Source organism: Heterocephalus glaber, unplaced genomic scaffold, assembly GCF_053883595.1.
Source record: "Heterocephalus glaber isolate CG9 unplaced genomic scaffold, H.glaber_assembly_v1.0 deba00001497, whole genome shotgun sequence".
Taxonomy (NCBI): domain Eukaryota; kingdom Metazoa; phylum Chordata; class Mammalia; order Rodentia; family Bathyergidae; genus Heterocephalus; species Heterocephalus glaber.
This window is the reverse complement of record NW_028258320.1, coordinates 3,660,925-3,673,533: the sequence shown is the minus strand read 5'-3', so window position 1 is coordinate 3,673,533 and position 12,609 is coordinate 3,660,925.

The following is a 12,609-nucleotide window of genomic DNA, read 5'->3' as shown; positions in this document are numbered from 1 at the left end:
CATCCAATATAAAGGCAGGCTTATAAAAACATTAGTGTCTTCATACACCTTATTCACCAGCCCTGGTACTGTGCAACCTTTGGCTCTTGCCCAAGGTCAGGATAAACGTTTTGATTCGATCAGGACATCAAGGCAGCCAGGACAGCACAACTAAAGACACTCACGAAAGAGGACTTTCAGAGCTGCTTCAGAAAGTGGCAAGAATGATGGGATAAGTATTCTGAGGGAGAGTAATGGCAAAGTGTCTTTTAGTGTAATAAATTTTTTAAGTTAAGCACTCACCATAGTTTTTGATTATACCTTGTATATGGTTTTCCTGTGGCGTGAGATTTCCTGCACAGGGTGACACACCATCTCAGCCTCGGCAATCCAAAGGTAAGCTAGCTAGTCAGAGGCCCTGACCTTGCAGAAATCAGTCTTTAGAGGCGGTGTCATCCATCAAACCCCACATGTCAATAATGCCAAACTAATGCAGGCTCTGTAGACCAAATGCAGAGGCACGGGAGACTCTGAGAGACCCGGCCTGGTATAGAAGAGGGTAGGGTGGCTGCGCAGAGAAAGTAACATGGCTGAAGGATGAGGTGGAGATGCCAGAAGGACTGGGGGGAAGAAAGAGGGAGACATGCCCAGGAAGAGGTCAAGGGCAGGGTTTTTTTCTTCCCCTAGTACTAGGGATGGAACCTAGGGCCTCAGGAATGCTAGCAAACATCCCAACCCTGAGCTACATCCCCTGCAAGGTCACGTTAACATCTCCACCTGAGGCACAGTTGGGGAAAGAAGTGAGGACATGCGTGGAAGTCCGAACCTTAATCCTAAACACGTGAACGCGATTGGGTAGCCAGAAGGGCTGACACTGTATCTAAAATGTCACTCCAGTTTGAATGATGGAAGGGAGGTGGTCGGGTACAGGAAGTGCTGGAAAGCTCTGGGGAGGCTTCTCTTTGGTCTGTCTGGATTCACACTGGGCCCTTCACTGTTAACCCGAGAAGCAGGACTGGGCCTCTGTCAGTCAGTGGACACCTGTCTCCTCCAACTCTTGTAGACCTTGGCCATGGCAGGATTCAGGGGGCACGAAGGAAGATGAGAGGGGAGAAGAGAGTAAAGTCCAGGTACAGCCTCTTACCCCGAATCCACAGAGGATTTCAGTTTTATAAATTGTTCCCTAGTTAACCTCTCAACAAATTACCCAGATTGAATGTTCCATCTGTGTTTTGCCAGGATCCTGACAGGGCTGGTGGCTTTAACTAAGGCCGTTACTGTGGATCTGGGGCATAGACAAATCCAAAGCTATTTTAGTCATTCTGGAGTTCTTCAGATGAATTGGTTTACACTGTCAATTTAAAAATAAATACGGACACTAGTTCTTTGGTCAGCTTGCATCCTCTGAGAAACACACACTGAGGGGCAAGGGGGGGGAACTTTTGTGGGGGGGAACTTTTTTGGGGGGGAAACTGAAAGGTGAAGGGAGCTGAAATAGGTGGGCAGCGGGAGAGGCGGAGCACCAGTGCCAACTTACAGGGCCTGCAGTTGTGCCCTGGGTCTCCCTCTCTTCCCCAAAAGGGCAGTCAGGGGCATTGTCCTTGGTGGCGGTGGACTTCAGACAAACCTGGGTCTGAATTTCAGTTGTGCTACTGACTAGCTTTGAGCTCGTAGGCAAAGCTAATCTCTCACATTCAGATTCCTCTTTAATGGATAATTTATTTAGTACCCAACACATGCCAGAACACAGCCCATGCTAAGGAGTGTTGAAACCCCCATAGAATCAACTTGCATTTGACAAATGAGGAAACAAGCCTAGAAAGGTCAAGTGACTTGCCAAAGAGTCGCGTAGCTCAAAATGGATGGGAATCATGGATTGAACCGTGCTCTGTTGCTCATGGCGAAACCCATCGCCCTACCTCCTTACTGTCTCCAGGTAGATCCCCGACTGGAGCACCAGCCCTGCTTCTCTCCCTGATGCCCAGCATCATCCCCGTTTATTGGCCCGCTGTCTGTTCATCTCTGCACATGTGCTGGGCACAGGGAGAGGACTCCATTCCTTGCCCTCCTGGGCTCGCCCTCTTCTGTTCACCTCTTCAGAAGTCTCCACTTCTCCCCCCACCTACCAATTGCCTTCCCTGCTCCACCTCCCCTTCCTGGGCCTCACTCTTCAGACATCTCATTAAAGTAATTGTTGACTTGAATTTCCTATTCCGATGCATCTATATTATGCTCCCCAGGGTACCCTGGGGATTCAAAAGCCGACTCTTAATCCATTCCACATGAATCAGAAACAACTCCCAAGAAGCCGTGTAATAGCTGCAATTAAGGGAATCCTGCTCAGCTGTCCATAGGAGATGTTGCAGCCCAGCACTGCCCACCTCTCTGGCATTGGCACTCAGAGACATCAAAGGTCTTCTCCAAAATGAGTAAGGCTTTAGGGTTTAATTTAGTTTTCCCAGTTAATTAACTGGATGAGAACATAGCTGGTGAGTTTTGTGAAAAGGGCTCCCTTGTCCTTTCTCCATGTCCTCCAGGCATAAGGACTCAACAGGCCTCGTCGCTTTGGTTTGTGTAGGCTGCTCTGTACCAGAGGCAAGGCCAGAGAACCCCCTTCCCCTGCACCCACTTCTTCCTACCAACCTCAAGAGACCTTCCTCTCCTTTACCTGGTGCTGCCCAGGATGACGCATACAAAGGCTTCGAGCTTGCTATTCCAAGTATGTCCTTGATAGCAGCCCTTGAGCATCATGTAGGAACATCCTGGAAATGCAGAATCCCAGACCCCACCCAGGCCTCCTGAATCAGAAGCTGCATTTTAACAAGATCCCCTAGGTGATCCATGTGCACAGGATAGTTTGAGAGGCACAGGTTTTGAGGAATACTCTCGAATTTCAGGTAAGCATGGGATTGGGACCGGTGGGGAGGAGCTGGCAAAGGATCCAATGGAAAGCAGTGTCCACAACAGCTTCCTCATGGCTCTGAGTCCACTGCCGCCCACCCTCCTCAAACACATCACAGCCACCACTGTGAGTACCTAATTACCTTCTCTGCCAAGGCCCCAGCAAGGGGACAGAGGTGTTCTCAGTGAACTTTGCTACAGCAGCTCCTGCCTGCTGGTCTTAGGCTGATGCCTAGCACTTCTGCCCCCTCTCCCTGCCAGATACCCACCCTGCTGCCCAGGCTTGCTCGTCAGGTTCCCTGTGGGGAAGGAGGCAGGCTGCCATCACGCCCCTTTGGCTCCTCCAATCTTATTCCAGACCTTTATGAGAGACTAAGAAGATTTGTCTTACTATCATTATGCAAAGACAGTCATCATAATCCAAAGTCATTATGCATCACAAGCAGAATTAATCATGTATAATCTGTTCTTGGCAAAGGAATGAGAAGTCATCTTCTAACACCAGAACACAAGCACATCAGTCAGCCTCCGTAGCCTAAGCCACATGAGCTCTGGCTCAAACAGGAGCAAATGGACCAGGTGTGGAGGGGCCTGAGGCCCTCTGATGGGCACCTTTACCCCTTCATGGCCCACCAGTTCTCAGTATTCTGTACCTCCCTACCAAGGCTTTGGTCTACATCTGTACTGAATTTACTTTTCCAGTTAGGGTTCAAGAAGTGAATAGTAAGAGCTAGGCCTTATGGAGCTATATTATTATTAAGCTAAGAATGTTATAAGGCTAATAACAATAATTTAGTGCTTACTACATGTCAATCACTGTGCCTCATAATCCTGGGAGGTCACTGCTTTAGTGATCATAATCATCCCCCCTACCAGTAAAGAAACTGAAGCCTAGAGAATAAGTAATTTATGCAAGGTCACATAAGGTCATAGAGCCAGTAAGCCATGGAACCAGGTATGAACATGGAAACTGCCTGTTTAAGTGCTGCACTATCCCACTTCCGCTGTTCTCAGACTATTAAATACTAAGCTAATAGAGAGATGGAGGTGGACTATATGAGATAGTCATGAGGTTCCCTAGGGAGAAGACCATACCTGGCCATCACAGACTCCTTAGTCACCTGCACTTCAGATCATGCCTGGCAAACGCTGAATGAGCAGGTGACCCAAAGCAGAAAAGGCTTCCACGAAGAGTTAGCATCCCAGCTGAGTCTCAGGTAACACCTAGATTTCAATCTGTGGCTGAGAGAAGGATAGGACATTCTTGGTTGGAAGAACAGTAGTGGTAAAGACAAAAAGTTAGAAAAAGGAAAGACACATTGAGGCGAAGAGTGAATCCACGACAGTTATCTTGATTAGAAAACAAAAGATGCTTACAGAATCACCTTTCAAATTACGACCAAGAAAAAAAAAGGCAACTGATCTGAGTTTAACCTTCTTCCGTTCTCGGAATGCTTCTGATTCCAGGCTGCAAGTCTTTTATTAAATTCACATGTCACCACCCACGGCGCACAGAAAGCCGCGTTTTGCCCAAAGTCTGTGTTTCCACAGTCGTCTGGCCACCACATCTGCCCTTCCAGGTCCTGAAACTTGCTCACTCCACACCACAGTTCCCTCCTTTAAAAGGCTTTCGACCCCCATTACCTCTTTCAGCCTGGATGGGGGGATCTGAAGCTACACTCAGACTGCTCCGGGTGAGCTGGCTGGTAAAGATGACCTGGCACACGTCGGGGCTCCTGCCACAGGAGGAGGGGGGCATAAATATAAGGAGTAAGGAGACCCCTCTTAAGTTCTGTATTTTTTCTTTCTAGAAAACAATGATAAATTTTAGCGGGGAAGTCTTTTAGAGAGATCCAAAAATGAACTGAATAGTGGATAAACAGGTTAGCAGAAGCATTTGGCGGGGGGCGGTACTGGGGATCGAACTCGGGTTCTTGCGCTTGCGCAGCAGGCGGCGACACCACAGCGAAATCCCCGGCCCCAGAAGCATTTTTTCAAAGAAGCCTCAGAGTACCATTTTTTAGTGGACCCCAAATTCGCTGACGACCTAAATGTTAGGGCTGTTTATTAAAACCACAGATTGCCAGGCCATCCCCGAGACCTGAATCACAATTTCCAGAAGAGAGCCCTGAGAGCCTGAGCATTTATGGGCACCTCAATGAGAGAACACGGAGGATACTTATAAATCCTTGCTTTAAAGGAGGCTGAACCTTGTTTTCCAATTAGGCTGCTGCTGGGGGTGGGAAGCCACAGCTGGACACAGTCTGGCCATGAAATCTCTGCCTCATTTGTTGCTATTGGTGATCTGCAGACCTGGAAATGAATAGAAGGGGTGGGAGCTAGCTACGGATTAAGAGGGGGAGTGCCAATGAGAAACCAGAAGAGCACCCGATCACCCACAGTGCTCTGGGGTGGGTGGGCGGGGTCTTAGTTTCCATAGTTATAAATAGTAGGATTGGGACTCTAGCCAGGAGCGCTGCTGCTGGAAGTTTGCTTGTGGCTGCGTCCCTAAAAACTGGGGTGGGGGAAACGGGTGGAGGAAACTGGGGTGGGGGGAGGTAGTAGGGACTGCTGGGAATTTCCTAAGTTAGAGCCGGGAAAATGGGGACAAGCGGGGAAGGTGGCAGTGTGAAACTTTATTTAAAAGAAGAGTTCTGAACAAGGGAGGCTGGTTTCTTATTTTCCCCTGTGCGTCTTTGTCAGGGCAGGCTGCAGCCCCAAACGCACTGTGCTTCGGCTCGCCTCATCCCTATAGCTGTGGGGCCCGACCGGCCAGTGGAATGCCTCCACAGAGGTGGCCAACCCAGTTAGGCCTTTTTGAAGTCCTGTCTTTCTCTTATTCCTCAGTTTTTTCTGCTTCCTTACATCTGGAGGGGGCAAATGTGGGGGTTCTTCCTAAGTTTACTCCTCTCAACCAGGGGGCGAGGGGGGCGGGGCTTATGTTCTGAGTTTAGGCAAAGCTAATCTCTTCTGGTTTGGGAAAGCTAGCTCTTGTCCAGGAATGCCCCTTGGAAAGCGGGTGGCTCCAGGAACTCTGTGGCCCTGTGTGGTGGGGCCAGCACTGCTGAGCTCTCACCAGCTATAAGTATTCCTGGTAAATACAAAGCACTTGTGTAAACAGGCTCGTGTTGGGAGCCTCGAGTCTTGGGGGATGACTTGCAGTCTACAATGCTCAAGCCAGAACCTCAAGTTCCTGGCCGGCAGTGACTTCTCGTTCCTTTTCTGGTGACTACTCGAAGGTCTCTTGCTCTCATTAGTCTGGGCCCTCCTATTTTGAGCAAACAGGTGGTCTGGCTCAGGCAGTCTTAAAGATAATTCTTCTGAAAGGCCGGTGCTCTCAGGGAATAAGTTGCTGCCGAGTTTTTCTGCAGAAATAAGAGGCAGGTGCTATGGCAAAAGCCTAATAAGAACATGAACCATGAATTGGCAAAACGTCTTAGACTAAATCTGGAAACTTACCAAATAGAGGGTCTCGTGGGGTTTCCAGGTTCCTGGTATCCTGAGCATAGAACTGAACAAGACACAGTCAAGGTATTCACATATTGAAGTAAAAAGGCACACTCTACAGGCAAGGGCAGGCTGATAAAAAGGCTCACCATGGCCCGGCCCCAAGGATAAGGGAAAAGGGGGTCTTTTGTATTCAAAATTCTTGAATTCACTCTCCCCTCATGCAACCTAGGCATTTAGACAGTTGACCTGTGAAAACTCACTTGGCTTGGTGCTCCACTTAAACTACCTTATGGGTAGGTTTGCTTGACTTCCTGCCAGATGTAAGAATCAAAAGTAGTATCTTTGTGTTTGGGCCCACATACAATATAGGGGTGAAAGTGGTGTCTTCTGGTTGGTCTACAGTGCTCAGCTGTAAGCCCAATCTCACTTTGGGTCTAGTATTTTGCACACCACCCCCTTGTTAGGAAACCTCCCACCATGTTGTGGGTTTTTCTGACTTTGGCAAGTTCCACCCAGTTGTCTGGTTTGCCCCAGCTGTAATCTGCCTTGGATCCACATGTCTGTCCTCCAGCAGAGGAGAAAGTCAATTTGTCGAGCTATGAGACAGCAATAGCAGCTAACAGTATTGGCCCCAAAGATGCATGTTCCCCTGTGGGGGTGTTAACCTGAAGATCAAACTGGGGCGTTGGGTGTCCAGGTAGTGTAGAACGAGTTCGAAACAATCATGGCTAAACAGCTCCTGGAAGTTCCTTGCTGGCCCACTTCTGAGATGCTATGCACTCACTTTCCCTGAGGACAGGCAAGGACCTGGGGAGCCTGCACCCCAGCTGTGACTCCTGCCACAGTTTTGCTGAGCCTGGGGTGTCATGGCCTGGGCCTCCTCTACCTACAAGATCCTTCTGTAGTGACAAGCTCTACAAGAGTGCTCTCCCTGGCAGCTCCAGGGACTGGCTTGAGTGTAGGCTGTCTGACAAACCTAGATACGGTAGGCCCTGGCATGGAGCAGGCTAATAAAGGCTTCCAAGAAGTGAAGGTCTGTGTGGCCAGGGGGCGCTTGATGTGGCTGATCTGAAAAGCAAGAGGACTCAAGGGCTGGAAAACAGCTCAGGTTGCTCAACTGAGTGGGAAGCTGTCCTTACTTTGAAAAGCATGTGAGGTCAGTTGGAGTGGAGTCTGCCCAGCTGGGTCAGTTCTGAGCCTAATGATGAGGGCTTTACTGAAAATGCCTAGGTCGTCCCCGTTCATAGGCAGCTTCAAGGGCTGTCAATTCTGTTCAAAGTTGAGATGGGCACGCTGGGTTCTCATTCAGAAGTAGCAGCAGCTGGCTCGCTCTTGTAGTAGAGCTACTGTTAACCAGGACACTAGTCTCTGGCCCTCTTGAAGGTGGTTTAGATTTATTTTTATTACGTGTTTATCATACAAGGATTATTCAACCATGGGGAGTTGGTACATGTCTGTAACGCCTTTTAATCCTTTCTATGGCCCCTTCCTTCCCCTCCCTTCGTCTCTTGGTTGTCCTCCCATTTGCAAAAGATCTATCTCCATTTCCTATTGTGTTCCAATATAAAGTGGAATAAGACATACAAGCTTAAATATCACATGGTTTTCCTTGTATGAGAAACCCAGAGTAAACTGGAGATAGTTTTGTAGCTTTATGCTAGTATATGAACTTAAGTTCACATGGGAAAATGGCTTAATTGTGATAATTATACGGTGGCTAGATCTCGAGCAGCGCCCATAGTGTAAGTGCGCTCAGTAAAGGTGAGCTGTTGGCTGGAAGGTTCACTCCCCGCTGAGCGCATATGGCTGTCACAGGCGCTGACAAGTTATTTGTGCAGCAAGGAGATCCCACTGGTCATTGGTGACAAAGGCCATTTGAACCCAAGTGCTCTTTATCTTCCTATAGCCCGGCAGTCTCTAAGCCAAGTGATGGTCCCTCATTCCTGTCTGCTTAGTCAGCTTTCATCTGTGCAGGCAGAGAAGTCTCAGGCTATATCCTGAGGAGTCACCTAAAATTAAAATACTTGACATGGGAAGCTGCTTAGTTGTCAAGGCTCTAAGTATGGGGCTGGGGGGGTATAGAGATCTTACAAGGTCGAAGTTGGGCCAGTAAACCAGAAAAGGTCTAAAACTGTACAAATTCAAAGACTAAAACCAGGGGGATGGAAACAATGTTTAGAATCTTGTAGCCTGAATATTTCCTCAGTGTCCTGTAGTTGACACATGTCATTTGCTACAACCTTGGACTCCTGACCCCAAAATTGTGTGGTAAACTGTAAGAGTTCGTGATGAAAAGCCACGAAGACAGAAGAAATAACAAGTTCATCTCTAGCACTGTTCTAGCTACAGTTCCCTGGGATAGAAGCAGAAGGTAAAGGTTTCGGGCAAGTGGCAGTGGTTTAACACCAGGCTTAAATCCTTATTGGCTAAGTCTGAATGGGCCCAGGAACTCCTGGTTTTGAAACCAGCTTTGGTTGGGTGACACTGGGCTGTTAAAAAGTCCCAAGTCTGAAGCTCACATCAGGAGTTGCAGCCTCGAGAGGGTCCCAGCCTGCTCTGCCGGTAACCAGGTCGGAATGCACCGAGTGCAGAAGGAAATCTGGTGAGGGGCCGCTCAGAGTTGTCCCTCATGGCTGAAGATTGCTTAGCAGGCTCGACTGCTTTCCGTGCTTTCCGCATCCTACTTCATTTGCACTAAGAGAATGAGAGTGGGGGTTGGGTGGATCCAGAACTAGGCCGAACCCAAACTCTTGGTTCTCTTTCGCTTGATCTTAGCCAAAAGGCCGAGAAGCGATCTTGGTTCTTTCAGGGAAGCTGCTCATGGCGAAGCTTGGCTGTCAGGCTCTCCTTAATTGTCCCTCAATGGCAAGCAAACTTCTAATAGGTCAAACAGCTGAAAGGAGGTCACAGGGCAGGTGTAGCTCTGTCATGGGTTCAGCCACTCACTTCTGATGTTCTTGGCTGAGTGGCTTCGGCTGTCTGGGAAGTTAAATGAGTAAAGCACCCTGAGACATATGGGTTCAATGGTGACAGGAGGGAGGTTGGTGTACTTCCAGCGCTATAAATAGCAACAGCTACCCCCACAGCTGGCCGTAGTGCCAGAGCTGGCACGAGCTCCCTTATTCACTCCATACTCCATCCCCTGAGGATAAGCTTCCCTTAGGTCACACCTGCATAAGCTTGCCCTCCTCCACACTTGCTCCTGGTGATCCCCTTCTGTTGTGCATCGCTGCAACCTTTTGCCAGACTAACAGCCTGGGTGGGAGGGTGACAGTGGGAAAGGAGATTCACGCACTGGGTGTCCTCAGGTGTAGCCCTCTAGCAGGAAGAACAGCAATAATGAGCCCTCTTGTGCCCTGAAAACCCCAGCTGTAGGGGTTTCTGCTCCTCAGCCTATTTGTCATAGCCCGTGGGCTCCTAAACGGCCTTGCCTCTGAGCATCTGACTCTAGCTCTCCTTCTCCCTCCAGTGCACCAGGCCCCCTTCCTGGACCGGTGGTAGGGTTTGAACTGGGTTATAGCATGTCTAATCTGACCTTTCCCAAAGATGGCTACCTTACGTTCTGGCCCTTGAAGTGACTTGACAAAAGTGCAGGCATTTGCGTGAAATCCATAAAGAGGTGTGTAGCCTAGGGGAAGAATGGCATCTTCTGCCCCTTTCCATTCTGAAGGGGAAAGATAACAAGGGTAAAAAAGAGTAGGATCAAAGCAAGAATGTCTTCTGCCACCCTCTTCTTTCCTGCAGGTGAGAAAGACTCCTGCTCTGACCCGTCGGGCTTTGGTCGGTAGACTATCTTCAGTTCATGGTTCACCCAATTGGGATGCCCCCAGGATGGTCTTAGTGGCACCTCGGTAGACAGTTGGTGGACAGCTTGTCTCAAACTTTCTGGGATGAAATTTTTCACTAAAAACCTCTTCCAGAGCTGACTCTTCCAGATTCCTATAATCTCATGTACACTTAAACTTACCTGTAATCTTTATCCTCTAGGGAAAACCATAGCTGGCAGAGGGTAACCCTATGTGTATTATCCGAAACGCAATGCCCAACACCCACAATTTAAAGAGAGGTTTAATTTGCTGTTTCCATTCATGATTGGCTGGCTCCAGGGCAGAGATCTAATAGGCAGAGATCTAATAGAGAAAAGGGTACAACTCACCCAGACACGCCCACAAGTGTGATCCCCCTCCCCCCATGGGACCCAAAGCCAGAAAGCCAGTCAGGTTGACACGCCAGCCATTAACTGCCACAGCCAACCCTTGTCAGTTTCATACCCAAACACACGTCCCTTAAATATTCTTAATCCAAAAATTAACATAAGCTCATTGGTTTGCCTAATATGATCAACTATTCTACAACCAAAAAATGATCCCTTTCCTGAAATCCCAACAGTTTAAGCGTTTTTCAACAAAGTCGCCCCTTAGATTTGAGGGGACCACTCATAGCTGTGAAACCCCACTGTAAAAATCAAATTATATATAACCCCAAAGAAACTAGGACAAATATTCCCATTTGAAAGAGATACGAGGATAAATAGGCCTAAAGCAAGAATGAAACCCCAGCAGGGCAATCAAGTCTTATTAGATCCATACCTGACATCTGGGGTGCTTAGTGTGGCAAGATAGTTCATAGTCTTGTGTAGCTGCCCCTAAGGGCTTCCTTGTTGCAGCCCACACGGCCTCTCTCGGGCTGGGGTCCACTCATGGCCTGCAGCTTTCCTTGGAAGACACTCCACATTCCTGAAATCTCTGGTATTCTAGTGTCTGCTGTACCTTTGGCTTCATACACTGCCTTCTCGGGGGCTCCTTGCCTGGCCCTTCAGCCCTGCCTGTGAAATCTAGGTGGAAGCCTCCCTAACTCCACAACTCTTGTGTGCCAGAAAGTAAAAACCAGCATCACGCAGATAATCCTGAGGTTGTCTACAGCAACAGTAGCCAGGCCCTCTTGGATCCTGGCTGTAGCACTGAGTATATCTGGGTGGCTGAGTAGTGAAGTGAGTCCTGGCGGGGGACCCCTTTTTGAGCAAGGGGACTCTAATCCTCAAATGAAAGGTTTACACTTCTAGTGCTTGAGCCTGTGATGGGTGGGGTCCTGCTGATTTCCAAGGTGCACTCAAGGCATCTCGTACAAAGAAAGCATTTTTGTTTTGTTTAATGATCACTTCATCTCCATCTCCTTGGCCCCCAACTTTACACAGTTTCTTCTGGGCCCAAGTAAGTTTTTCAAATTTTTATGCTGACGTCTTCACTCAACTGTCAAAGCAGGAATGAGAAATCCCATGGAGGACTGACGGTATAGGAACCCTCAGAACAGAAACCAGGGAGAGCTGACACAGGGCCATTCTGGTCCAAGGAGAAGTTTCGATGTGCAAAGTATTTTGTCCAGGGTGACCAGCAGCCCTCAAGTTACAAAGGCTAAGTACATGACTCACCTAGTAGGTGAAGCCACAGTGGACCTGGCTCGGGTGGAGGGATTAAGTTTCAAAAGCAAACTTCTAGGTAAACGGTAGCCTCTTGAGGCTGTTCGTTGCTATGTTACTAATCATTACAAAACAATGCCCAAATGCCTGGCAGGAAATTCTTTAGCCGATGAATAGGTGACATTTGGCCAACAAGTAATGTTTATAAACTTATACACCAAATGGAAAAACTAACTCATTAAGTGGTAAAGTAAGATGCAAAATAGTGCTCAAAGTGCAACTGCATTTAAATTTGGATATAGAGGAGGAAAGGCAGAAATACAACCATAGTTGGTCATTCCTGGGTAAATCAGTATTTCTCCATTTCTTTGCACTAGGTTGTCATTTCTCCATTTAATATTCATATTTTTGCCCCATGCTGGGCTCAGACTTGGTTCCTTTTACCTCTCTCCTCTCAGCCAGGAATGATGGGAAACAGTTTTTAGGCTCTTCCCATAATGAGTCTTTTGCTCTTTTGGGAGGCTGAGGATATGAAGGATCCAGAGTCTCCCTCCGAGCAGCATCCAGCTGAACAAGGAAGAATAATCTGAAGTTGGTTTTTTTGTCTTTTTGTAACTAGGGAGACAAACTGAAACTTTGGTCACAGGGAGGGGAAAGTAGGAAAATAGCACCTCATCTTTTGAGGACCCATGGGACTCACCTGGGCTTGGCCTGTGCCAGGGTTGCCCATGGCTGGAGTGGAGAAAAGGTGTTAGAAGGGCAGGCACTATAGGATTAGGTTGTAAAAGCTTTTGTGGAACCTAGTACCTTCTTACACAGCAGGACTCTTGTGTTTGAGGCAGTCCGGTGTCTAGTGTCCCACC